Source organism: Sminthopsis crassicaudata, chromosome 4 (genome assembly GCF_048593235.1).
Source record: "Sminthopsis crassicaudata isolate SCR6 chromosome 4, ASM4859323v1, whole genome shotgun sequence".
In the NCBI taxonomy this organism is placed as follows: Eukaryota; Metazoa; Chordata; class Mammalia; order Dasyuromorphia; family Dasyuridae; genus Sminthopsis; species Sminthopsis crassicaudata.
In genome coordinates, this window is record NC_133620.1 from 70,304,440 (window position 1) to 70,330,021 (window position 25,582).

The 25,582-nt window shown below is 36.7% G+C and overlaps 1 protein-coding gene across 3 annotated transcripts in view; it reads left to right on the forward strand.

The window, feature by feature from the left end:
- The window catches only part of CACNA1E (calcium voltage-gated channel subunit alpha1 E), a 616,215-nt gene that overhangs the window by 251,390 nt on the left and 339,243 nt on the right, over positions 1-25,582 (forward strand). The window lies entirely within an intron of this gene.

Here is a 25,582-nt window from a genome sequence, read left to right on the forward strand (position 1 = left end):
ATGGAAATTGCAAATTGGCCAATCTAATTTGATGGAAGGAAAAAAGCAACAACAATCTATCTTTTAAAAAATATCCAATAATTAGTACTAGCCTTAAATAGGTTCTTTCAGGAGGTGGTGAGTCTCCCTTTCTACTCTCATGGGAGATCTTTAAATAATGACTGAATTATTTGTTAGATGTATTGTAATTGGAATTCTTTCCAATTGAACATTGGACTAGATGGCTGCTGAAGTCTTTGCTATTTCTGAAACTCTGCTGGTAGGCTACAGGTTTTCAAGGGAGCACGGAGAAGTGTGCATGTTGTTGTTGTTCTGAGTTCTTGGAAAAAAGTAAAGATGTCATTTGGTATGGATCTGTCTGTTCTCCATAAGGTTCATCAGACTCTTTATGAGGCAGATAGTGACTTCCCCTGGTATCCTCTACCTTTTCAGTGGTGGCTTGCTACAATCTTAGAGTTACTTGGGAGAAATGCAGTTGAATATGTCCAGGGATATAGAGTGGAACGTAGGGTGTTTGGGAGATGATAGCCACACTCTTTTGAATGTAGTGGTAGTGATTGTGTTATAGAACTGATTTCCTTTCCAACAAAGACATCAATCTTTCTTGGAAGCTGAGTCTATATCAATATAGAGCATTGTTGCATAATTGAATGAAGAAGATGAGAGTGGACACCTTGGACATTCTTTTCATCTTAATGGACTTTTTGGGAGTGACTAATGTTTGGAAAGGAAGGAACAAATAGAAGAGTCAAAAGGCGAAGATATAGAACCAGCCATCTGCAGCAAAGAATGAGGTGATGATAATATAAAAGAGCTGGAATGGGAATGATTAAATAAATTAATAAATAATTTTGTTCAGTAGACAAAAATAGGGTGGCTGGAAATAGAATAATATTGTCTCTCAGGAAAATAATTTGGAAATTGGAGATAAGTAAAGTCCAGGAAGGGAATAGGCTTGGTAAAATTATCATGCACTATGATTATTTTAGTTTATAGATTTGAAATTCATTTTGTTAACAGAATATATAGAATTAATTTGAAAAATTAAAGTGAAAAGTTTTATGATATGAAAATGTAAGAATAGAAACTGGTATTCAATAATGTGATTTAATTAACTTTATACAATTATGCTCATGCAACAAACTTCCAAAATAATCAACCCAGTGTGGAGCAATTCTTATTATAGTTTTTAAAATGAACCTACTTATTACTTTGAATTTTTGTTAAATTAAAAAAATTGACATAGAACCTGTTTCTGAAAGACATCTATTTTAGCAAGTGCTATATCCTTGGGCAAAGTTTTGAATGTTACTTAAATTTTTATGTATTTATTGTGTTAATAAAGACTTTGATGAGATCACAAACCTATATAAAAATCATATGTGCAAGCATTTTGTTTGAAAAGGCTCAAAATCAGTTAAAGATAGTTTTTTTAAAAGTACTATACTAGTAGATTTGGAATAGAGCACTAGATTTGGAATCAAGAAGACCTACATTCAAATCTAGCCTCAAGCACTTGGTAGCTGTGTGATTCTATGCAAATCAACAACCTCTATCTGCCTCAGTTTTCTTGTCTATAAAATAAGTATAATAATGGCACTTACCTCCTAGGGTTGCTGCATAAGTATACAATGAGTTCTTTGAAAGGTGCTTTGCACACTTGTGAATGATGTGTGAATGTTAGCTGTGATAATGTCACTTTATCATATGAAGGTCAATTGAAAGGCATGGATATAGTTAGCCCTAAGAATAGAAGACTTTTTGTTCAGTCATTTTTCAGTAATTTTTGACTCTTCATGACCCCATTTGGGGTTTGCTTGGCAGAAATAATGGAGTATGTGACATTTCCTTCTCTAGTTCATTTTATAGATGAGGAAATTGAGACAAAAAGAATTAAGTAACTTATCTAGAATCACACAGCTACTAAGTATCTGAAGCTGGATTTGAACTCAGGAGTCTTCCTTTCTCCAAGCTCTACATGCTATCTACTGCACCACCTTGCTGCCATATAGAAGCCGCAGGGAAGACAGAATTATTCTCAACATAAAAGCTATTATGGCACAATGAAAAGAATGTCAGACATGGAGTCAGTGATCTTGGTTTAAAATTCTGATGTTGCATTGTAGAAGCTGTGTGAACTTAGGAAATCTGTTTAACGGCATCAATGAGCATTTATTAAGTACTTACAATGTACCAGTCATTGATCCAGATTATGGTATTCAAGTACAATGTATAAAACCATCCCTATTCTCAAGAAGTTTCCATTCCACTGGGGGACAGAGGTTCATATATAAGTATATGTAGTGATTAAATGAAATATAAATATAGATTAAATAAAAAAAAACAAATACAAAGGAATTAAATATACAGTAGTTTGTGTAAGAGAGATCTTTAGGCTTTCATTTTCCTTATCTGCAAAATGAGGGGACAGGATGGTGGCCAGTGCCTGTAGTTGGAAAGCTGAAACTCATGAATTGCTTGACTATAGGAAATCTTAGCTATAGCAATGTTATAGTCATATCTTCAATAAGTTTGACAGCAATATAATGAATCCCTGGGAACAGAATGTTACCAGGAGACCCAAGGAAGGGTGAACTGGCACAGGCTGGAAAAACAGAGCAGGTTTAAATTTCCATGCCAAAGAAATTTGGAATCTGGCTATGAGATGCCACCATACTTGAAAGCCAAGAAAGGATAGGGAGATGTAGTCTTAAAAAAGTTAGACTTAGTGACTTTTGCTTTCCGCTGTAAATCCATGATCATATACAAAAAGGAGTAAATCTTTGTTTTTTTAGAGGCCTATCTAAAATTAATGAGTTCCTATTTTAAATAACTAGACAGTATAAAGCTGGGATATTGCTGTGGCATAGGAAATGATTAACTGGTAGATTGAGAAAAATATGGAAAGACTTGAATTTATGAAGGAAGGATACTATCCATCTTAAGAGAAACAAAGGACTAACTAGACAAAGGACAAACTAGAATTAAGCATAATATGGTCTTATATATGTGTATGAATGAATATGTGTGTATGTGATTATAGATATCCATATATGTGTATATCCATATGTAAGTATATATGTGTATATATGAATATGTATATATACATATAGATTATACCCACATACATATATATTTATATCTCCACACTTAATTTTAGCCTTCTTAGGAAAATGGAGGAAGAAAGGAAAAAAAGTAATAATGCACATCAGGAAACAAAAGAAAAGCTATAAGGAAGCAAAGAAAATATGAACAGCTCTGAACACAGTGTGTAGTATTTATTATATAGGCTTTCTTGAAATAGAAATTTGTTGCTTCATATTTTGAATCCTCTTTTATGTTCTCTCAGGATCTATTTAGAAAGGATTTCTCATTGAGTGATAAGTTAGATTAGACAATCTCCAAGGCCCCTTATAATTCTATGATTTTAGAGTTTTTTTGGGTGCAATTACAATGCAGGGAGACTTTTTGTATCGAAGCATATATCTATATATATATCTATATATATATAGATATATATATATATATGTATGTATGTATATCATATCCAAGCATAGTTGTGAGTGCATATTAGTTAGGGAAGGTACTGTGAACATTGATGAATAAATATACTGGTGCCTTTATTTTCTTTTCACTTGAGCTGTAAATCTTAATTATGGAAAGGCTGTTGAGATGAGTCTGCTCTTTGTAAGTTCACAATAGAGGTCATCAGGAGAGGGCTATTCTACCTTTAATCCTGCTCCACACTCTCAAGCAACTGATCTGACTTTTGCCCAAAGCATAGTGTGATATAAAGAATGAAATATTTGGAGTTGGAAAAACTGGCCTTAGGTGTACTACTAGTACTCTCACATAATACCAATATGCTTTTGAATAAGTTAAATTACCTTTTTGAGCTTTCTAAATTTTTCCATCTAAAAATGCACATATATGTATATATTTACATATATATGACATAATAAATGTGAAAGCAATTTGTTAACTTAAAGCGTTATTTGATATAACATTGTATTAGCTCTTTCTCCTTAATATTACTCATCTGTCCTCCATTAACCATAAGAAGAAAATTCCATGACTCTAGGAATCTTGGGGGTGAGTTCTGAAGGTCTCTGTCCCATGGAAATACCTGATACTTCTACGCCTTAGAGAATTATTGCTGTTCTGCCCTTCTGCTTTCCCCTGATACATATTGTGACTGTCCTTGTTGACAGCTGTTAGATCCCACCTGGTCTCCAGGTATCACTTGACATTTTCCTACTGCAAACAGAACGCAGGACAGGTGCTGGAACATGATCACTGCCCAAGGGACTGAAGTGATACAACTCATTGCTCATGGTGTGACAGAAAGGGAAAAGGAAGGAAGAAGTACCCAGAATGACAGACAGCTGGCTCAGTGTAAGAAACAGTCACTTAGAAAACTCCCCATTCCTTTTTACTAACCTTTTCTGACTATAGGTAAATTCACCAAAAATTTTGTTTGTCCTATTATAATATTTAGATTTGGTTTTGTAAATTGTTTTAATAGATTCAGTAAAACTAATGATTATCCTCCACAAAAGTCATCCTTTAAAACCTCATTGTAACGTGAAAGAGATTCTGGCCTATGCCAGAGAAGTTTAAGCCCTAATTGATCATTTCAAGATGGAATTTGAGTAAGGACCTAGCAATATCCCTACAATAACAACGTCTGCTGTCTAAGAATCAACTAGCGAGGTATATTATTGTTCAATCATTTCAGTTGTTCAGTCAGTTGATGACCCCATTTGGGGTTTTCTCGACAAAAGTAATGGAGTGGTTTGTCATTTCCTTCTCCAGCTCATTTTATAGCTGAGGAAACTAAGACAAACAGGGTTAAGTAACTTGTCCAGTGTCACACAGTGTCTGAAGTCAAATGTAATGTTTTCCTAACTTTTCCAAGTACTTTATCCTGAGTATAGAGGAGTGTTTAACTAGAAATTTGGTTGAGAGGTAATCAATTTTTAAGCACCGTGGGGGCCCATGAAATGGTCAAATATTTTTAAAAATGGCTCTCAGTCTTATGTCCTCCTTTTTTGCTTATATGGTAATGATGGCAGAGTGTCAGACAAGGGGCAAAGGACACAATGATCACACAAAGTTTAGACTATTTACAAACATTAATTTAATTGTCATGCTGAATGTAATCTTTGTCCAAATGCTCAATGAAATAACTATTGTAGGACACAAGCTATATTTATATTGATGCAATCACTGTAGATGAAACCATCATAGAAAAGTTTCAGTGAAATGAATGAACACAGAGGTTTTCTCATTGAAACAAGTAAAGGAGTTTGTGGAATTGCTTTTCTTGTATGCCTAAAGGCAACAAGAAACATCACTTGGTGACATACTTGCCTTTCAGTGGGTTTGATGAACACAGATCTTCATGAATCTAATTGGAACCAATGCATGGATGACCTAGAGACACTAATCCAAGTACACTCTGATGCTCTGTGACCTCACTATCAGAGCAGGTACAAAAGAGGATGACAAAGGCAATGTGGGAGGACATGGTCCATGATCTAGAACTCAAAGAATCCAAAGACTTGTAGACTATTTAAGAATCTCACATACAGGGATACTTTAAGAAAAAAGGTTGAAGATCTTGGTAAGGCAGACATTGAACACCATCATTAAAATGAGATTGACTACCTTGTAGAAGATAGGAAATGACTAGTTCTAGAAGTAGCACTTCTTTCAGAATTAGCCACCTGGGTGCAGTTAGGATATCAACTAGTTAGAGCAAAGGGTAAAGTAAATATTAAATTAGAAGAAAGGATGACTGTGAGAAGATGACATTGCTTGCAATTAAGCAAGACCAACATGACTTGTTTAAGCAAGCCGTGGACTGAAAAATGGAAAATGTGTAAAAATAAAGACACTGGTTTGGTTCCTTAAATTTGTTTAACTGTGATGTTTACATTACACCTTTAATGTAATGTAAAATATTACCAGGGGATTAACAGAAGACCATGAGCAACACACACACACACACATATTTATAAAGAAATTAAATAGAAAACAAGTTATCAGAACTTGCTGTGATATTGAGCTAGGGATAAATCATTCCAGAGCATCTATATATGGAATTAGAAGGAATACAACAAACCAAAGAAAACAGGAACAGATCTACAGGTATTTTATAGTGAAAAGTTTTCATTCACTATATAAGAAAATAGCAATGATAATTAAGGTGAAATAAGGAAGAGTGATTGGACAGGACTAAACATATACAGAAGCAACTTATATGGTTAAAATGGTTACACCATTTAAAAAGCACTGAGAAAGCAATTTTCAAGATATCTCAAGGGAAAAATGGAAAAGAATGGAAAAATATTATTAATAAGTAAAATAATAGTATTTATATACTACTTTAAGGTTTGTAAAACATGTTACAAATATTATCTCATTTGATTCTTATAAATAATCCTATGAGGTAGATGTTTTTAGTATCCCTATTTTATAAATGAGGAATCTGAGGCAGACAGAGGTTATGTGACTTGCCCAATCTCACACAGCTAATAAGTGTCTAAAGTTGGATTTGAATGCATATTTTTCTGATTCCAGGTCCAGTGATTTACTAAACTGTGTCACCTAAGTTTGCTTTTTCATGCTTAGAAAATCTTTATGAGAATGATCTATGCATATATTGTGAGTATCCTTGATGAAGAAATGAGAAGAAACAGTCACAGCTTCAGAGGTGATTTTTCTTAGAAAGCAACATCTTTACAATCAATCATATAATTAATAGAGAAATACAGAGAATTTAAGATCCTGCTAAGTCTCTTTATTGATTTTTTAAAAAAGCATTTGACTTGATATAGCAAAATTCATCCTTTGGAATTTGAAGGCCCTTTATACAACATATCTCCCATTCACAAAATTGTACAAAAAGACTCAGACAACTTTGTTTAAAGATAGACTGAGTAATGACATCAAGTTATGTTACAAAAAAAGAAAGACAAATGCTCACTTCATATGTTTACCAGTATCATAGAAAATGCCCCCACAGAGCCCAATGAGAAGGAAGTTGTTCATATATTCTTATTATGTAATTGATGTGATAATTGTATCATGTCTTTGAATGCAACTAAACCTCCTTTGTGAAATGTGAAAAAAAGATTGGTCTAACTTCCCACACTGAAAGAACAAAGGGGATAAAAGATGGTTGTTTCCTTGTTATTCAATTGTTTTCATTCGTGTGATCCCATTTGGGAATTTTTTTTGGCCTATATTGGAGGGGTTTGCCATTTCCTTTTTCAGTTCATTTTACAGATGAGGAAATTGAAGCAAATAGAGTTGAATGACTTATCATGATCATGCAATAAGCATATGAGACCAAATTTGAGCTCAGGAAGATGGGTCTTCCTGACTCTAAGCATGGAACTTGATCTATAGCTGCCCCATAATTCTATGACTGTCACAGTTTTGAATTAGTCCCCTAGGATTGATACTTGGATTGGTCCCATAGTCACAGAGTGATTTGAGAGAAGATTAGGCTGGTTCAATTAGGAAATTCTGCAGTACTTTCATTAATCCCAAACTTCTTAGTGCCACCAAAGTCCATCTTTTTTAACATCAATACTTTCCCAGTGATTCTGTAAGGCTATGAATCATGGAATACCACAGTATCTGAAAAATGGAAAGTGTAAGCAAACCAGAGGTCAGTGAAAAGATGTATGGTGGGTGTAAGTTGCAACAGATTGTTAATAATCTCTTGCGTGAAAGATGTGACATAAAATACATTATTGAAAACTCAGATTGACTGGAAAAAAGGGTGATCCAGTCACGTAGTGAGATTGATGGATAGACCAAATGGTACTTTAGTACCGCTGGGATATTTAAAGACTCAAATGAAGGACAGAAGTATCATGGTGCAACAAATATAAAGAACCAGACTCAAAATAAAAAAAGGAAATACTTGGGTGTCACTGATCAAATTAGTTACTTTCTCAGGACTCTAGCTAACTCTCTAAAATTATTGCCTTTTTAAGTTTCAGAAAGCTGACAACTGACTGTGATGGAGAAAGTTGCCTGATCAGCAATTTCCTATGCCAGTAAAGTCAGGTTCAGTCCCTATTTCTATCTTAAAAGAAGGCCGACAGAGGATTAAGTGGATTATCTATTTATGGAAAGAGAGAGATAAAAATCTCTTTAAAAAGCATGAAAGGATTGCAATATATATGTGCAAAATAATTTCCCACACCTGTGAAAATGTATCTATTAAGCCAGGACAAATATACACAACAATAACTCAATAATATTATCCTCAATATTTGGTAAGAAAAGGGAGTTAGCTACAAAGATCTATTTCCTTCTATTCACTTATTCTACCCATCTACAGAATTTATGAAGAAAAACCTCATAGCTCAACCTTGATCACTAATATAAGACTATAATAGGAAAAGCCAAAGGAGGCTGCTGTCAGCCTAGAGCTAAGAAATAAACCTTGGGGATATCTGAAACCTTCTTCTTCCTCTTTGTCTGGATGAGTTAGATAGAGAAATCAGTGCTTCCTTGTTACTCGAATATGAATGTCCCATTGGCCATGCAGTATATTATAGGAACCTTGCAAGGGAAGTCAATTGCTTTTGAAGAGCTGTGACCTCAGTTCAAACCAAATCCATTGGCAGATTTAAGGCTTCCTTTTCTCCTAGGTCTCAACCAGTTTACCCATGTTACCCATACCAGTAAGAAAAAAACTAAAAAGTCAGCTGTCCAAAAAGTGGCATAATGAAGCTAGGGAGACAAATGTACCATGATTGGCATTTACCTTGCAGAATTTCTGAAACTGGGGTTGGGGGGAGAGGTTTCTATATCTTTCCAAGGTTTCTCTTCCTGCTCTCTATTCCCAGAACAAATGGAAATTTGGATAAGGAGTAGTCTGTACCATCAAATCCACTTAAAACATACACAGATACATAATGGAGGAACTAGTTTTATATTGGAAGCTGGGGCTATAAGTACAATAGGGCATTTATGAGCATTGCACCATTAAGGAAAGTATGAGACCCAGCTGGGAGTCTTGTTTCTCAGTTGCTTTTACTTTGTCAAGGGAGGCATTAAACCACAGTCTGAAGATTTGATAATACCTGCTATTGTACTGGTGTTTCTAGAAGCTATTTTACATTATTAAACTGCTGCCTGGGATTGTTTCTTGTTGTGAATGAGGGTTTTTTGCTTGCCCTTTTACTGGCGGGCTAAATTTTCAATCTATGTCAATCACCCTGATGATAGTATAATAGCCATCAAATTAAAAACTATCACAGGCTGGTTTGTTGTATATTAATTTACTAGGCAACCAGTGACATTAATAGAAGGAAAGAAAAGGGAACCCTATTCTCCTTTTATAGTAAATTTTAATAGATTATTTCTAATGCATTTGATGATAATTTCTGGGTTCCTATTGGTACAAAATTACTGCACATCATTCTGATAGTTGAAATATTTGTACTATGTCTTAGTGGATAATTAAGTGAATAGATAGTAAATGAGTATATATGAGCTCAGAAGTCTTCGAAGAATTTCCCATTTCCCTCTCAAAGCTGGTACCTTAAGCAATCATCTTTCTTGTTCCTACCATTTTCTTTGTGAGAGAATGAGGGCTAATGTATCCTCAGCATAATTTTGGGGACAGAATTGTGTGGGTGGAGAAGGATAGAATAGAAAAGTGGTGTCCTCATGTTCCAAGTTTCAATTTGGTAAAAATGTGAGAGAAAGAAAAAAGGAGGGGGAGAGAGAGAGCAAGAACAAGAGCAAGGGAAGGAAAGGGAGAGGGAGGGAGGGAAGGAGGAAGGAAGGAGAGAGAAAGAGAGGACAGGGAAAAGGAAAAAGAGGAGAGGAAAAGAGAGAAGAGAAAAAAGAAAAAAGGAGAGGGAGGAGAGAAGACAGGAAAAGAGAGGAGAGACAAAAGAGAATAGCAAGGAGGAAAAAGAAGAAAGGGAACAGGGAAAAGAGGAAGAGAGAGAGGAGGGAAAGAGGAAAGAGAGAGAAGACGAGGGAAGGAAGAAAAAAGGAGATGAGGAAAAGGGGAGGAAGAGAAAGGAAAAACTGGAAGACAAGAAAAAGAAAAGGGGAAAGAGAAGTAGGGAGGGAAGAGATAAGAAACTAGAAAGAGGAAAGGAGAAAAAAAAGAGGTAAAAGAAAAGAAAGGAGAGAAAATTGGCCGGAGAAGCTGCCAGAAGAGCTGGGAGCTGTCACAGTGCATCACTTAGCTTCTCCTCAGTGGCACATCCACTTTGTATCAGTTTAAAGACTGTTGGTAGGAGGACAATATCTAGTGCTAAATATATTTTGATAGGTATTTTTAGAGGGTTTTCTGTAAAGGAGGCCACCCTAATGCATGAGTTCCCCGGGTAGCAAAACATCGAGGAAAGCACATCAGTTAGCTCCGCGAGCATTGCTTCTCCTGACGTTGGGAATGTGGGGGAGGTGGGAATGCAGCCCTCGGGGCCCCAGCCCTATTTAAATATCTCGCGGTGATATTATAATAACACTTTGTATTTATATCACATCTTCATGCCAGCGGAGCCCAGAAAAAAATTCTACAGACATTACTCATCGCCCACCCCAGGAGGAGGGAAGGACAAAGGCAGGAAGCAGGAAGGTTCCCCATTCTGCAGCTAGGGGAGACTGAGGCTTAATGACTCCGTGTCATCCAGAGCACTGATGTGGATATCCTGGTATTTTAACGCTGAAGTACAGAGACCTGCTCGCCCCTAGCCAGGGGTCCTTTGAGCTCTCCTTTAATTACTGGCTTGCATTTATTACTGGCTTTATTACTAGTTGTATTTCAGCCGATGTACCCGAGTTTCCCAGTCTTCCCTTCATCTAGTCGGCCAATGAATTCCCTGCACCTGGTTGGGCTGCTCTTTGCAGTATCTTAGTCTCCTCTAACAAAATAAAATATTCCCATCAGATTCCCTTCTTCTGGATCTCGGGAAAACAACTGCAGCACAAAAGCATGATGGGATCTTCTATTGTATGGAGAGATGGGTAGAGAGAAGCTCGGTTTGCAAAATATTGGGCTAATAACAAAATAGCTTACATGCAAACAGCGCTTTAATGTTTACAAAGCACTTCTTTCACACGAACCCCGTGGAGTTAGATAGAATAAGTAGTATTATTCTCCACTTTACAGATAAGGAAACTCCGACTCAGAGAGAGAAAATCTTTTGCTTAACATCATAGAGGCAGTAAATTTCAGAGCTGAGATTTGAACCCAGGGTTCAAGCCCAGTGTTCTTATGTTCTTATGTTCATTCAAATACTCTCATGTTTGTAGCATGATGAACATTTCATTCTCTTTACCCACCCTAATGGGCCATAGTTTGATTCCATGGAGAATGTATAGCAACCTAAATCAGGTGATGGAAAGATGAGGTTCCTCTCAGTTGGCAGCCTGCTACCTGAATACAGATTTGTCTTTGTATTCCTAGTGCCTAGCACATAGTAGGTTCTTTTGTTGTTGTTGTTGTTGAGGCAATTGGGGTTAAGTGACTTGCCCAGGGTGTCACACAGCTAGGAAGTGTTAAGTGTCTGAAGTCACATTTGAACTCAGATCCTTCTGACTTCAGGGCTGGTGCTCTATCCACTGCACCATCTGGCGGCCCCACATAGTAGGTTCTTAATAAGTCTATAAGCACATCATCCTAGTCCCATTATCACCCAAAACCCAAGGGAGCAGAAAGTGTGCATTAAATCCCTTTCTGCCACTAATTGGTCCTTCAGTGCTTCTAACCGAACCATGAGAAAAGTATTGAACTCTTCCCTGCCCTAGATTACTTCCTGCCTGTGGCTGTGGTAACCCTCAGCAGATTCTGAAGTCCTGGGAAGTGGCCAGTGTTAAAAAGCTCCACCCCACTTCATCCCCTTTTATTTTTTTGTGGAATTGAGCAAGTTGCACATTCTTAGCACATATGAATTGTCAGTCAATAAACATTTATTAAGCATCTACTATATGCTGGACACTGTGCTAAGCACTGGCATTACAAGAAAGATAAAAGACAGTTCCTCCTCTTGAGACATTTATAATGTAATGGGGTAGACGTCATGCACACAACTATGTACAAACAAGCTATATGCAGGATAAGTTGGAAATTAGAAACAGAAGCAATGTAGAAGAATGAAAATGGATTGGGAAAGGTCTCCTATACAGGTGAGATTTTAGTTAGAACGTGAAGGAAATACAGGAAGAAAGTAAGGAAAGGGGATGAGGAAGGAGAGATAGTATTCAAGAAGGACACCCCCAAGAAATGTCCAAAATCAGGAGATGGAATGTCTTGCCTTGTTGAAGTCTGGACCATAGTTCATTATCTTTTCCCCCAAGCCCATGCTTTTTTCAGACTTTCCAATTTCTGTTGAGGGCACTACCATATATCTAATCACCTAAATTTGAAATCTCAGTATAATATTTTTCCCTCATCTCACCTGTCCAGGAGCTGCCCTGAGGTTGTTTTCCCAGGTCTGCATTTGAGGGCAGGGATTATGATTTATCTTTATACCTCCCTCAGTGCATAGAATGGTGCCATTCATATAGTGGCTACTTGATAAATGTTTTTGAATTGATGAGAGCCTGGTTTCATTTCTCAAAGTGGTTTTGGTTTGAATTTTTTGTGTAGTTATGTCCTGTCAAAAGTATCAGAACTGACATCTTGGTGATGTATCTGTCCTCACTTTCCTAAATCACATTTCTTATATGTATCTTCCAGACACAACTTTCCATTTTAAATCATTTATTCATTCATTAATTCAATAGACACATTAAATTACTGTACCTTTCTTTAAGTCCTTACCATGAATTATTTTGAATGATAGCTTTTTTGTTCCTTTCTCCTCCCCTCCTGCTCCTTCTCCTCTTTCTCATTCTCTTTCTCTTCTTTCTTCTTCCCAGAATTTATATCATACCTTCTATGTGTTAGGTACTAAGAATTTTACAAATATCTCATTTGATCTTTACAAAATCACTTGTGAATATCATCATTATCTTCATTTTACAATTGAGGAAACTGAGTTAAACAGAGGTTATGATATTAGTTTCATATATAATGTTATAAATCTGTTTAAGGGACTTGTCCAGGACCCCACAGTTAATAAATGTCTAAGGCTGGATTTAAATTCAGATATTCCTGATTCATCATAGACTCATCAATGACTAAGCCACCTAGCTACCTAACACAATATCAATAGTATTTTACATATTTTTGACTACTTAATAAATAATTGTTGAATTGTCACGTACTAAGATATAAAGCTAACTAAGATTCAGCTCCTGCCTCCAAAGAGCTTAATCTAATAAGAAAGAACAGTACTTCAAGGATCTTTGATTTATTCATGATTAATTGCACTTTCATAATTCTCTTCATGAGTTGCTTTGGCCAAAAATGTCCATCACCTGGGAGCTAGCCAGTTGGTGAGGAAGACAACAAACACTTATTAAGCAGTTTTTATGTGTCAGGTTCTCTGCTAAGTGCTAAATAGGAAAAGACAGGCAAAAAGAATGAATCTGTCTGGACATAGTTGGGCAGCTCAAAGAAGGGTGGGATTTCAACAGAGACAAAGAGTAGATATTGTAAGTCTGGGGAATGGCATGCCCAAATATTCAGAGGATGGAAAGGACAAGGTGAATTACTCATGCTATATGAAAACAGATTATCAAGCACATGAAAGGGATAAATAACAGATAGGGCCGAAAAAGGTAGGCTATAGCTAGACTGTGTAGAGCTCTAAATGCTTACCTAATGAGTTGGTACTTCTATAGAAAATGGGAAGCTACTGAAGTTTATGGAATAAGGAGTAACATACTCAGAACTATTCAATAGGGAGATGATTCTGATGGTGATGTGTAGGATGGATAGACATTGGGTGAAGCTGGAGGTGGGAAGACCAGGCAGAAAGCCTTTTACAATATTCTAGGAGATGTGTAATGATGTCCTGAAGTAGGGGTGGTGGCAGTGAGAAAATGAAGGAGATGGTGAGTGGGAGAGAGATTGCGGAGGTAGAATCAACAAGATTTGGGAACTAATTCATGAAGGGATTCATGCTTATGTATGGATTGGAACAGATGTCCTTCAAGGTCCTTTCCAACTCTCATTATATGGCATTAAGTTTAAAAAAATTCTAGATGGAGGTATGGGTGGGATGGCTTGGTATCCATACAGTATCCCACTGGGTTCATATACCTCCTCTTTCCAGCTTGCCAGTGCCTTCTGAAGTTTAGAGTGTAGCCTTTGCAAGCCCACTTATCAGCGTGCTATGATGAAACATTGGAGTTGAGAGGACCTATAGAAGTACTATTATTACAAAACAAAATATGGAGAAAGGGGTGGCAGATCAGCCCAAGATCATGCTATATGAGGACTGATTAACGATAGTTACTTTGGAGAAAAGATAACTTTGGTGGGAGACTTGATAAATATCTATACAAGGTTTACCCTTGTGGAAGAATGATTCAACTAAGCAACTTGATTCAGCTAGGATGTTGGCCTTGGAATCAGAAAGTCCTGAGTTTAAATCCAGCTCAGATATTGCTGTGTAAGCAAGTCATTTAATACTTCTATACCTCAGTTTCCTCATCTATAAAATGGGTACAATAATAGTACCTCCCTCTCAAAATTATTGTAAGGATAATTTGAAAAAATATTTGTTAAGTATTTTGCAGATCTTGTAACACTATTTAAATGCTACCAATTTATAAAGGTTTAGAAAGACAAATTCAGACGATATAAGGGGGGAAAACTCCCCCCAAATTAAGATTATCCAAGGATCACAAAGTCATAGGATCACAGATTTGGAGCTGGAAGACTTAGAGGTCAGGAAGTCCAACCTCCTCATTTTACAGATGGGAAAAGTGGAGCCCAAATGACTCTCCAGTGTCACACTTGAGCTAGGAAATGTCCAAGATAGCATTTGAACTTGGCTCTTTCTTACTCCATATACAATACTCTATTCCCTACATTATAGTCCCTACTCTAGAAGTTTTCAAACTAAGATTAGATGACCATGTGTCATGTATATTCTTGTTCAGATATGAATTGGATGAGATGGTCTCTGAGTTTCTTTTCAACCATGAGGATCTGTGATTCTTTGTATATGACAAGAATATAAAACTGAGATCAACCAGAAGAATAAGATAACTTCTGACTGGGGCAATCAGGGAAGGGTATGTGAGGGAGATGGGAATTGATTTCAATACTGAAGAATAGATAGGATTTCAAAAGTGAAATATGAAAGATATAATATTCCAGGTATCCAAGAACACTGTGCAAAGACAAAGTTTGCAACCAGAGATGTTGACTGGGCATAGTGAGTAGTTAAGGTTGTCTGATGGCATAGGGGTACTGGGAGCTAATTAGAGACCATTTGGAGAGGGGCTTGAATGTCAAGATTAAAAAGTTTAGACATCATTCAGTAGCTAGAATGTAGTCACTGAAATGGAAATCTGTCTGAAACTCACAAAAAGGATGAATTAGGGCATATGGGAAAAGGCAATGTTATGTTTTTTTGGTGTATGACATATTTAAAACATAATGTGATCATTGTATAGATTTACCAAGATAGAATTAAGGATAATGAGACTGATTTAGATTTTCATTCTTCCGGTGATAGAGAACTATTTCATTTAAATAGAGTTTTTCACATACACACACAGCAACACACACACACACACATGAATACATTTGTGTCTGTGTTATAAATATAGTCTAGAGTTAAGTATAAATGTGTCAGTGTGAAATGTGAAAATGTGACTGCACTACAATATACATTTTCCTAAAGCTAGAAAATAGGAAATATCATGAATGGGAAATGGTTGCAATGAAGAAGACTGGGGTGAGAGTGAGTGGAGGGTCAAAGGGAGTGGGGAAAGGAGAGTATGATAATTTAAGAGGTGAAGGCACGGAGGAGCTAAGCCAAAGATATCCTAAGTCTGTGGATTTCACCTGTTGAGATTCTGCCTCTACTTTGTCAGAATCCATGAGATGGCTGGTCAGAAAAAGTTCCCAGCAGGGACATCTTTCTCCCATCTCCTTCCCTGCTCTCCCAAGATGCTTGGGCTAACTAGACCCAATGGAGGCTCCAGATTGGAAGAGCTTCCTTTGGGGATGCCCTTTTTGTCCCTTCTCCTCCTGCCATCACCCAGAAAGGTGTCATCCAGAACAGCCAGGTAGGGAGAGATGTGGCTGCTTACATTGCTTGGGTGAGACTCTCACCCAGAGCATCTGCTCTGCCACTGAATTCTAAAATCCTTTGGGTCTTACCGTTTACCATCTCAAAAAATTCTGCTTTACTTTCCAGACCGCTAAGCCTGAGCTGCCATTGCTTTTACTTTCCCCACAAATATGTCATTAGACCTTGCAGCATTTACTGTTTTCCTGGCAGCTGAATTCTCTTACGTGTATTGTCTCCCCTCAATTAAGAGCAAGTTATTTGAGAGGAAGAGCTATCTCCATTTTTCTATTTCTATCCTCAGTTCTTAGCACACAGTAAGTGCTTAATAAGTGTTTATTTGTGTATTCACTCATTCATATTCACACATCCAAACTGCAATTTATAATAAATACAGAAAACTCTATGGCAGTGCTTGCACATAGAACATCCTTAGCCAGTGTTTATTGAATGAATAATCTCTTACTTATGATTTCATCCATCATTCTTTATAATTCAGTGTGACCCATGGCCTGGGGTGAGGGTGGTGGGGTATCCTTTCTCAGAAGAGGGACTCCAATTCTGTCTTCCATAAACAGGATGAATAGAGCTTGACTTCTAAAGCTTATAGGGTATGGTTCATTTCCAGGATCTCTCCTAAAAGAGATGAACAGATACCTTTGAATAAGTTACTCACTGTACAAGGTGAATAGATAACAGGTTTATTATAGTTATTTATTTTCTCTATCACAAAAGAAATGCATAAAAGGGAAAAAAAAGACTCATAAGCATACATTAACAAATACTTAAACTGTGACACAAGCTGAGCATATAATTCATGTTTATCTCAAATCTATAGTCTCTGAATAACTCACAAAGTTATGATCTCCTGGCCAGTCCAGTGTGGTTGGGCTTTCTTGGTTTTTTTCCCAGCTATGATGACCTCCTAGCAATGGCCATTTTCTCCAAAAAGGGTGTAGTTATAGGTCCTTTCTCAAAAGTCCTAAACTTCTTGAATTCATGAGGGTGATGCTGAGAATGGAGTCATTGTTTAGTGACCTGAATTCAGGGAAATAATAAAGAAAGAGAATAGACAATCAGATCCTATCTGAATCTCACCTAAGTAAACATATGTTGATTGTCACTACCTGATGTCCACTGTGGGCCTCCATGACTTGAGAGGGAATGGGAGAGAGAAAAAGAAATCTCTCACCCAAATTTTGATACAAGTCTAGGGAGAGATGATCTGGATGTGTCCCAAAGAATGCTAGTCCATCCAACTGAGGAGGTAGCTCAATGACCATTAGTCTTCACTTGGATTTGCCCTTCAGAAGAGACTAGGGCACAAGCCCATCTTTAGAGGATGCTACCCTTCCACCAGCCCTGCCCCATTCTCCATCAGTAAATTCTAACATATCTGTCTGGCATTTTAAGGGTAGCAAAGTGCATTTCTTACAAGAACCTGGTGGGGCAAGGTTTATATATAATATAATTGCATATATACATTTATTTAAAATACAAGTTCTCCAAAGGCAGGGATTTATTTACTTATTTTTGATTCTGTCTTTTAATCTTCATTCTATAAGCATTGAGTGCCTACTATGTGTCAGGTGCTTTGTTAGTCCCTGGAAATACAAAGATAAGAACAAAAAGAATTCTTGCTTACATTCTATTTGGGGCGGGGGAGAGGAAAGGGTATATACACAAACTAAATATAAAGTTACATGGGAAAGGACTTGCTTTTACATAGGGAGAATGTCAGAAAATCCTTGTATTTCCTGGGCCTAGAACAGTCTCTTAAACAAAATAAGCCCTTAAATCATGTTTGGATTGGATTGGCTTGCAAATATTATTAACCCCATTTTTATATGTGAAGAAACTGGAGGTTATTATGACTTGCCCATTGTCACAATGCTAATAAGAGAGAAAGGTCAAATTTAAATCCAGTTCTCCTTATTCCAAATTCTGTTGTATTACCCTGCTCACTGTATTGTGAAGGCTAAGCTAAAACATGGTCCATGCTCACATGAAATGTGAAAATATATGAAAATAACTAAAATCCAAATTAGATATGATACATTTAGCAATGTGACTGAGGAGAAAAGGTCATTTTTGATGAGGGACCAGGGATGGTGTTCTTGGGTGATGATTGATTAGGGCTTTAAAGGATGGGTAAGTATTGAAAAGGTAAGGAGGAGAGTAGCATGGGTTTACTCAAAAGAAATAATGTTAGCAAAATCATGGAGTTAGGAAATTATAGGACATATACAGAGAACAGAGAGCCATGGCTGTAGTATAGAATGTTTGGGGATGAGTAATCTAAGAAAAAGCTGAAAAGATAAGGTGAAAGATAAAACTTTGGCATAGAAGATATGGGTTTAAGCCAGCTATAGTCAAGCCCTTGGAGTAGAAAATGACAAACTACTCCAGTATCCCTGCCAAGAAAACCCCAAATAGAATCATGAAGAATGGCACATGAGTGAAATGACCAAAAAACAAAATTCAAGCCCTGACCTGATTTCTGCTTGGCTATGTGATGACCAAGGTATTTAACGTCTTAGTGCCTCCTCTCTAGTAATAGTTCCTTTCTTATTTCTTATTTTCTATTTCTATTTCTTATTTTTCTATTTCTATTTCTTATTTTCTATTTCTATTTCTTATTTATTATATTCTAGTTTCTTATTACTAAAATAAGCCTATTAGGTTGCAAAACAGTTGCTATTCTGCTTAGATATGAATGAATAAACGAGCATTTATAAAGCAACTGAGATGTTCTAAGCACTGGGGATATAAAAAAATAGGGAAAAACTCCATTAAGTTCAATGTGGTGTCACTGAAACCAAGACGGGGGGGGGGGGGGGAGACTATAAAGGAGAGAATGGTTAGCAGAGGAATCAAGAGGGATGAGCTAAAGAAAAAGTCATCCCTGTGGCAATTATGAAGCCATTACTGATTTTAGGGGGGGGAAAGTTTCTGTGAAGTCAGGTCGCATCAACAAACTTTTTTTTAAAGCACTTACTATGTCCCAGGCACTAAGTTCCGGAAATAAAAAGACATACAAAAAGTCCGGGTTCTCAAGGATCTCAAAATCAAATATTTATCACCAAGAGAGACACTGAGTAAAATGGAAAATAATCTCAGGTGGAAGGTGCAGGTATTAAATAGGACTAAGAGTTTAAACATAAGCTGATCAGGGCTTGCATGGGGTGGTGCTGGAATCAGAGGACAGAAAGATAATACAAAGATAGAATACATGGAACTTGGCAGTAGATCAACTAAGAAAGAGTCTTGGGGTTGAGGTGAGATGGAATGAGGAGGAAAGGGGAGGATGACTGTGACTGATTATAATAGAAAAGTTAGGAAGAAGGGAGGTTTTGGGAAGAAAATTAGGGAGTTCTGTTTTGGCTATGTTAAGTTTAACAAAATGTCTAGAAGACATCCAGTTTGTCTATTAGTTCATTAGTCTATTGGAAATATGATACTGATGGTTATGGACAGATACCTAGATCTGAGAGTCATCAGTATAGAGATGATAATTAAATCTATGGGAGCTGATGGAGAATAAAGAAAAAAAAAAGGAAAGGGAAGATAAGGGGAAAGATAAGGAAGGCTATATTCAATTGGTAAGTATATATATATATATATATTAAATACCCACTATGTGTCAGGCACTCTGCTGGACACCACAAATACAAATGCAAATTATGTAACAATTCTTCCTTTGAAAGAACTTGCACAGTCTACTAGGGAAAACAATGTATATGTGTGTGTGTGTATGCATATAATATATATATATGTATATGCACACACATATCTCTATGTATATGTATGTGTGTGCATATATATATACATATATATATGCAAGATAATGTAGAATAAATCAATATAGTTAGGGAGGATGGGTAATGATGACATTTATATTTGCAATACCATTTAAAGTTTTCCAAAAACTACAAATATCTCATTTTCCTCATAACAACCTTGGGAGGTAGGTGCTATTATTATCTCCATTTTGCAGGTGGGGAAATTGAGGCACAGAGAGAGTAAGTGACTTGCCTAGTGTCACACAGTAGTTAAGTTTCTGAATCAGAGTTTGAACTTGGGTCTTCTTTCCTCCAGCTTCAGTATATTGTGCCACTTAACTACTTCTGCATTAGCAAATGAAGGATCCAGAAAGTGGTGTTGGAACTGTGTTTTGAAAGAAGTAATTGTATGAAGCAAAGGGGAGGAGGGACAGTCTGTACAAAGGTACAAAATTATACTTAAAGGTCAGTACAAAGGGACATGAGGCCCCCAGTGTGAGGAACAAAGGCAAGGACAGTTTGGTTTGATCCTGGAATACAATAGGACAGATAATATCCAAAATGTCTATAAAGATATATTGGAGCCAGAGAAAGTCTTTAAATGCCAAAAGAAAAGTCTGTATCTAATCCTAGTGACAATAGGGAATCACTGTAGTTTATTGAGTAGGGGAGTGGAATTGTCATATCCGCACTTAAAGAAAAATCGCTTTGGCTTCTGACTGGAGAATGGATTGTAGTAGGGAGACTGCAGTAATCTGGGCAAAAGGTGATGAGGGATCTTACTATGATGATGGAAGTATTAAGTAATGTCACACCAGAGAGGCAATGTTGGGGTAGAAAAATCAAGATTTGGCAACTGATTGGATATGTAGTGGGAGAGTGAGAAATTAAGGACTATACTTTGTTTATAAACCAAAGACACTGAAAGAAGGCTGGTATGTTCAACAGAAGTAGAGGAGTTTAGAAAAGGGTGGTTTTTTTGGGGGAAAGGTAATGGTGTCTGCTTTGGGATCTCCAGATGACTTCTCTGGTGAAATTTGTACTTGCTTAGGGAAATGTAAACTCAAATAATACTTTTTCTTCCTCCCCTCACCTTTCCTACCATTCCCTCAACCATAATTTTGTCCAATCCATTGGAGCTGTACCATAACTCAACCCACAGACCTTATTATTTATCCTTCTTTGAGTGCCAAAGATTTGTTAGGCCTTGTACTGAACACAGACATGGACGCCGCCCTCCTTGATCACAATCTTAGTATCTCCTACTGGTCTAGATAATGGCTTAGTTTGGGGGTTTGTGTGCAGATGTAGGGGGCTTTTTTCTTTTATGTAACTGAGCACAGAACAGTTTTTAAAAATGGTTTGCTGAGAACATTGCCATGTGATTATTATGATTTTTATTTTATTTTTTCAATAGAACAATTGTCAAAAGATCGAGCCAACCCACATGCTTGTTTATAAGATGTTTCCCCTTTCTCTGTTCCCCAGGCCCATGATAAAACATGGGGGTGATTTGGATTCTCTCCTAATTCCACTGAATAATCATGGCAAATATAACAGTTCATATCTGCATAGAGCTATCTCCAAAGAATGCAAAGATTATACCTCTTATCACCAGTCCTTACGGATATGCATGGATTGTCTCATCCCTATTTTAGAGTTGGTAAAGTGAGCACAGAAAAGCCACACAGTAATATTTTCTCTTCTTCTGGTATCCACAGAAGAATTTTAAGGTTAAGGGATAGCATAAGAGTAGACAAGACTGATATGGGAAGCATCTGAAAGGTGCAGGGGTTAGAGAATTAGATGAAAAAGAGAAAGATGTGATTGAATATGTAGAGGGAGAGTGAGAAATTAAGAAATATACTTTGTTTATAAACCAAAGACATTGAAAGAAGTCTGGTATGTTCAATAGAAGTAGAGGGGTTTAGAAAAATGTGGATTTGGGGAAGAAAGGTAATGGTGTGTGTTATGAGATCTCCAACCTCAGACGCTTACTATCTTTGTGATACTGGACAACTTTATCTGCCTCAGTTTCCTCAATTGTAAAATGATGATAACAATAGCACCTATATCATAGGACCATTATAAAGATCAAATGAGTTTTTGTAAAGCTTAACATAGTACTTGGCACACAGTAAGTGCTTAATAAACTGCTTATACTTTTGTTTTCTTCATTTCTTATTTTAAGAATCTGTGATTTGTTCAGTATGAGTATTCTTGCCATCAAGCTAGATTAAAAATCTTTCCACAATAGTAGATTGCTTTAATGGGTTACTGTAGCTAGAAAAAAAATTTCTCGATGTCCAGCCTTCTGGTTATGAGCATCATAAAACTTAGGATAATCCTTGAACAAAAGCATAGAATCTATTGCCAGGCCTGTACCTGAAGTCTTTTTAGATTGGTTAGATCTGATAAAGCTTGTACTTTCTACCTCTTCTTCTCTCCCTCCCTTCCCTTCCTCTCCTTTCTTTTCCTCCTTTTCCTTCCTTTCCTCCTCCTGCTTCTTCTCTTCCTCCTCCTTTTCCTCTTCTTCCTCTTCCTTTTCTTCTTCCTTCTTCTCTTCCTCTTTTCTTCCTTCTTTCTCTCTCCCTCTCAAATGTAGATATTCTGATGGAAAGTTAATGGATTGATTTTCTTAAGATTGTGGCCAGAAAAGATTAAAAAGCCAATGAATAGTACTAAAATCAAGAATTGGAATATTCTTTGGGTTCTAGAATTTTTAGCATTTGCTTGGTGTTTATTGTTAGTATTATGATCTGTCTGAAGTAGTCTTATGTTGATTCTAATTGAGTGGCTTACCCAGGGTTTTGTATTGAGCCATTTCTTCTTTATTAATCATCATCTTCAAGTATGGATTCAAAATTCCTTTTATGGAGTCTCCCTAGAACAACTCAAAGTATTTCCTTATTTACTCTATAATGCCCCAAAGTATTAATATAGTCATTCTTTATTATATAATATATATATATAATATTATATAATCAATCTTTATTATATAGTCTTAGTTAAGAAATTGTTTTCTAAGTATCACACATCAGTCAATATCGATGTTTTTTCCCTAAACTGGCCTGCAAATTTCTTTTTTTTCTTAAATGTATGCAGGTTCCTCTGTTAGACACAGGCTTACTACCAGCACTATTAGTTCAGGTTCAATTTCTGGATGAAATGGGGCATTTGTAAGCCATTAAGCACTTAACAAAAGGAGGTTTATTTTGTCCTGACACAGGAAGGATATGCAACAAAGATACCATGACACAGCTTCTATTGCTTTCCCCCATCTCCATATAGAAATATAAAGTCATTAGGACAGGATATAGTTTTCAGATATTCACCAGTTTGAAGGGCCTTTGATTCTATTTGGTTGGAACATTTTTGTTCTTTGATGACTAGGAAGCTATATCAAGGGAGAAAGAGACCAATAAGGTCTTTTTGAACTTTATTGGGCATAACTTTGATACTTTTAAGGAAAAACTAATAATTGTTATGGGATGATAGAGGGAACTCTGGACCTATCATGCTTTCTCTCCAACCATAATGAAAGAATTGCAGTATGGCATTGGACATATGGTAGATACTCAATAAATAGCTTCAATGCTTGCTTCAAATAGTCTGGCATTAGTTCCTTCTGAAGATTGCCATAATGATGTAGTTTGCTTGTGCTTATAACTTTCAGAGTGAAGCTAGGTGGTGCTGTGGATAGAGTGCAAAATTTAGAATTAGGAAGACCTTAGTTCAAAACTGGCTTCAAACACTTATTGCGTCTCTGGGCAAGCCACTTAACCCTGTTTACTTTAGCTTCCTCATCCATAAAATGAGCTAGCGAAAGAGATGGCAAACCATTCCAGTATCTTTTCCAAGAAAACTCCAAATGGTATTATGAAGAATTGAACACGACTAAAATGACTGAACAACAACAAAGTTTTAAGAGAAAGTGGGAAGATTTTATTTGAAAGAATCTATAGGTTAGCACTTTTCACACGCTCTTTTCTTTCTGAGGTGTGGGAGGTTGGAGCAAATGTCTGTTAGAGAATTCTTTTTCCTGTCTACATTATATTTAATTTTTTTCTAACTCTGCAGCAGGTGATATGGGAGATGTACAAGAAGTTAAAGGGAATTAACTTCCAACAGAAGATGGAATTTTAAGGCTGTAAGGAACCTTAAAGATTCATATAGTTTAATCCACTCATTTTATAGGTGAGAAAACTTGGGGTTGGAGAAGATAAGTGACTTGTATGAGCTTATACAGATAATCTCATTCAAGATCCAGAATGTGACTTCAAAGCCAGTGTTCCCCAAACTAATAATTCAGTTAAGGAGTCAGGAGTTATATTTGTAAACAATCAGGCCACAATATAAGGCAGTATATAAGAAAGACTAGATTGGGTAATAATAATATAAACATATATTAGCACTTCAAGATATGACCAAAAATTTCTGACTCCTGCTGTCTGAGGACCAGGTAAAGTATAACTTATACCCCTCTTTCAAGGTTCTCTGATATTATAAGGAAATCAGTAGGGGTTGGGAATCTTAGTCTTTGCCATTGTCTCAAGCCTCCACCAATTGTGTTTCTCAGTTAGAGTATCTTAGCACCTCAGTTTCATTTAACAACTTAAGAAAATAATTTTTAAGATAAAGCAAGAAAAAACATACAAACATTTCTCCCTTCACATTATCTGGGGGCATAACCCCTTACTTCATTCTGCTTCTCAGAAAGAGGAGGAAGATTAGGTTTTCAGCTCTACTCATTTTCTATATAGTAGTAGTCCCACAAAATTTCAAGTCCAAAGATTCCTTGGATTCTAGACGTGAAACCCTAGATTCCCAGGACTCCATTATTGGACTGGCAGCAATATCAGCCAAAAGCACCATAGCTTGTTCTTCTGGGTCTGGGGAACCCACATCCTATGCTTTGAACAGAAAAGGACAATGAAACGAGCCATTTCTTGTTTCCACAGAGACTAAGGGGAAGGGGAAGATGCTCCTCTTCTCCCATCTTAGCACATGACACCCATTATATGGGGAAGCAAGCCTTTCATCCTTAAGATGAAAGTTATCACCAGAAAGAGAGCCGCTGTCCCATTCTAGTCATTTTAAAGCTGCAGACAGTTTGGCTATGCAGCCAATGCAAAGAAGCTGCTCCCACCCCCATGTTAGAGAAATGCAGGCTGTTTCCTCCTAGAAGCCAGTTCTTGGCATCTCCCACATGGCTCTCTCTCTATTAGGTGATCTGAGTGTGTATGTGTCAAAGCTCTATTACAAAGGTTTTCAAAGCATCTTCCTTACAGCAACCCTATCTAGGAGATCGATAGGTAAACACCATTATTATGTATTGTCATTATAAGGGAGATAGGCTAAATATCATAATGACATTATTGTTCAGGTTCTCAGGTTTAGAGAGGTTGAGCCATACAGTTATTTGATTAATGAGGGATAGAACCAGGAATAAAAGCCTGGTCTCCTTATTCTAAGTCCTTGGCTCCCATCATTATATCAAGAAAACCTGCCATTCTTATGGATCATAGTGTCTAGATGGAACTATCCACTTTTATCCAAATAATTTTCTTTTGTCCAGACTTGCTTTTTTCTGCTCTTGATCAGAAGGATCTTTTTGAT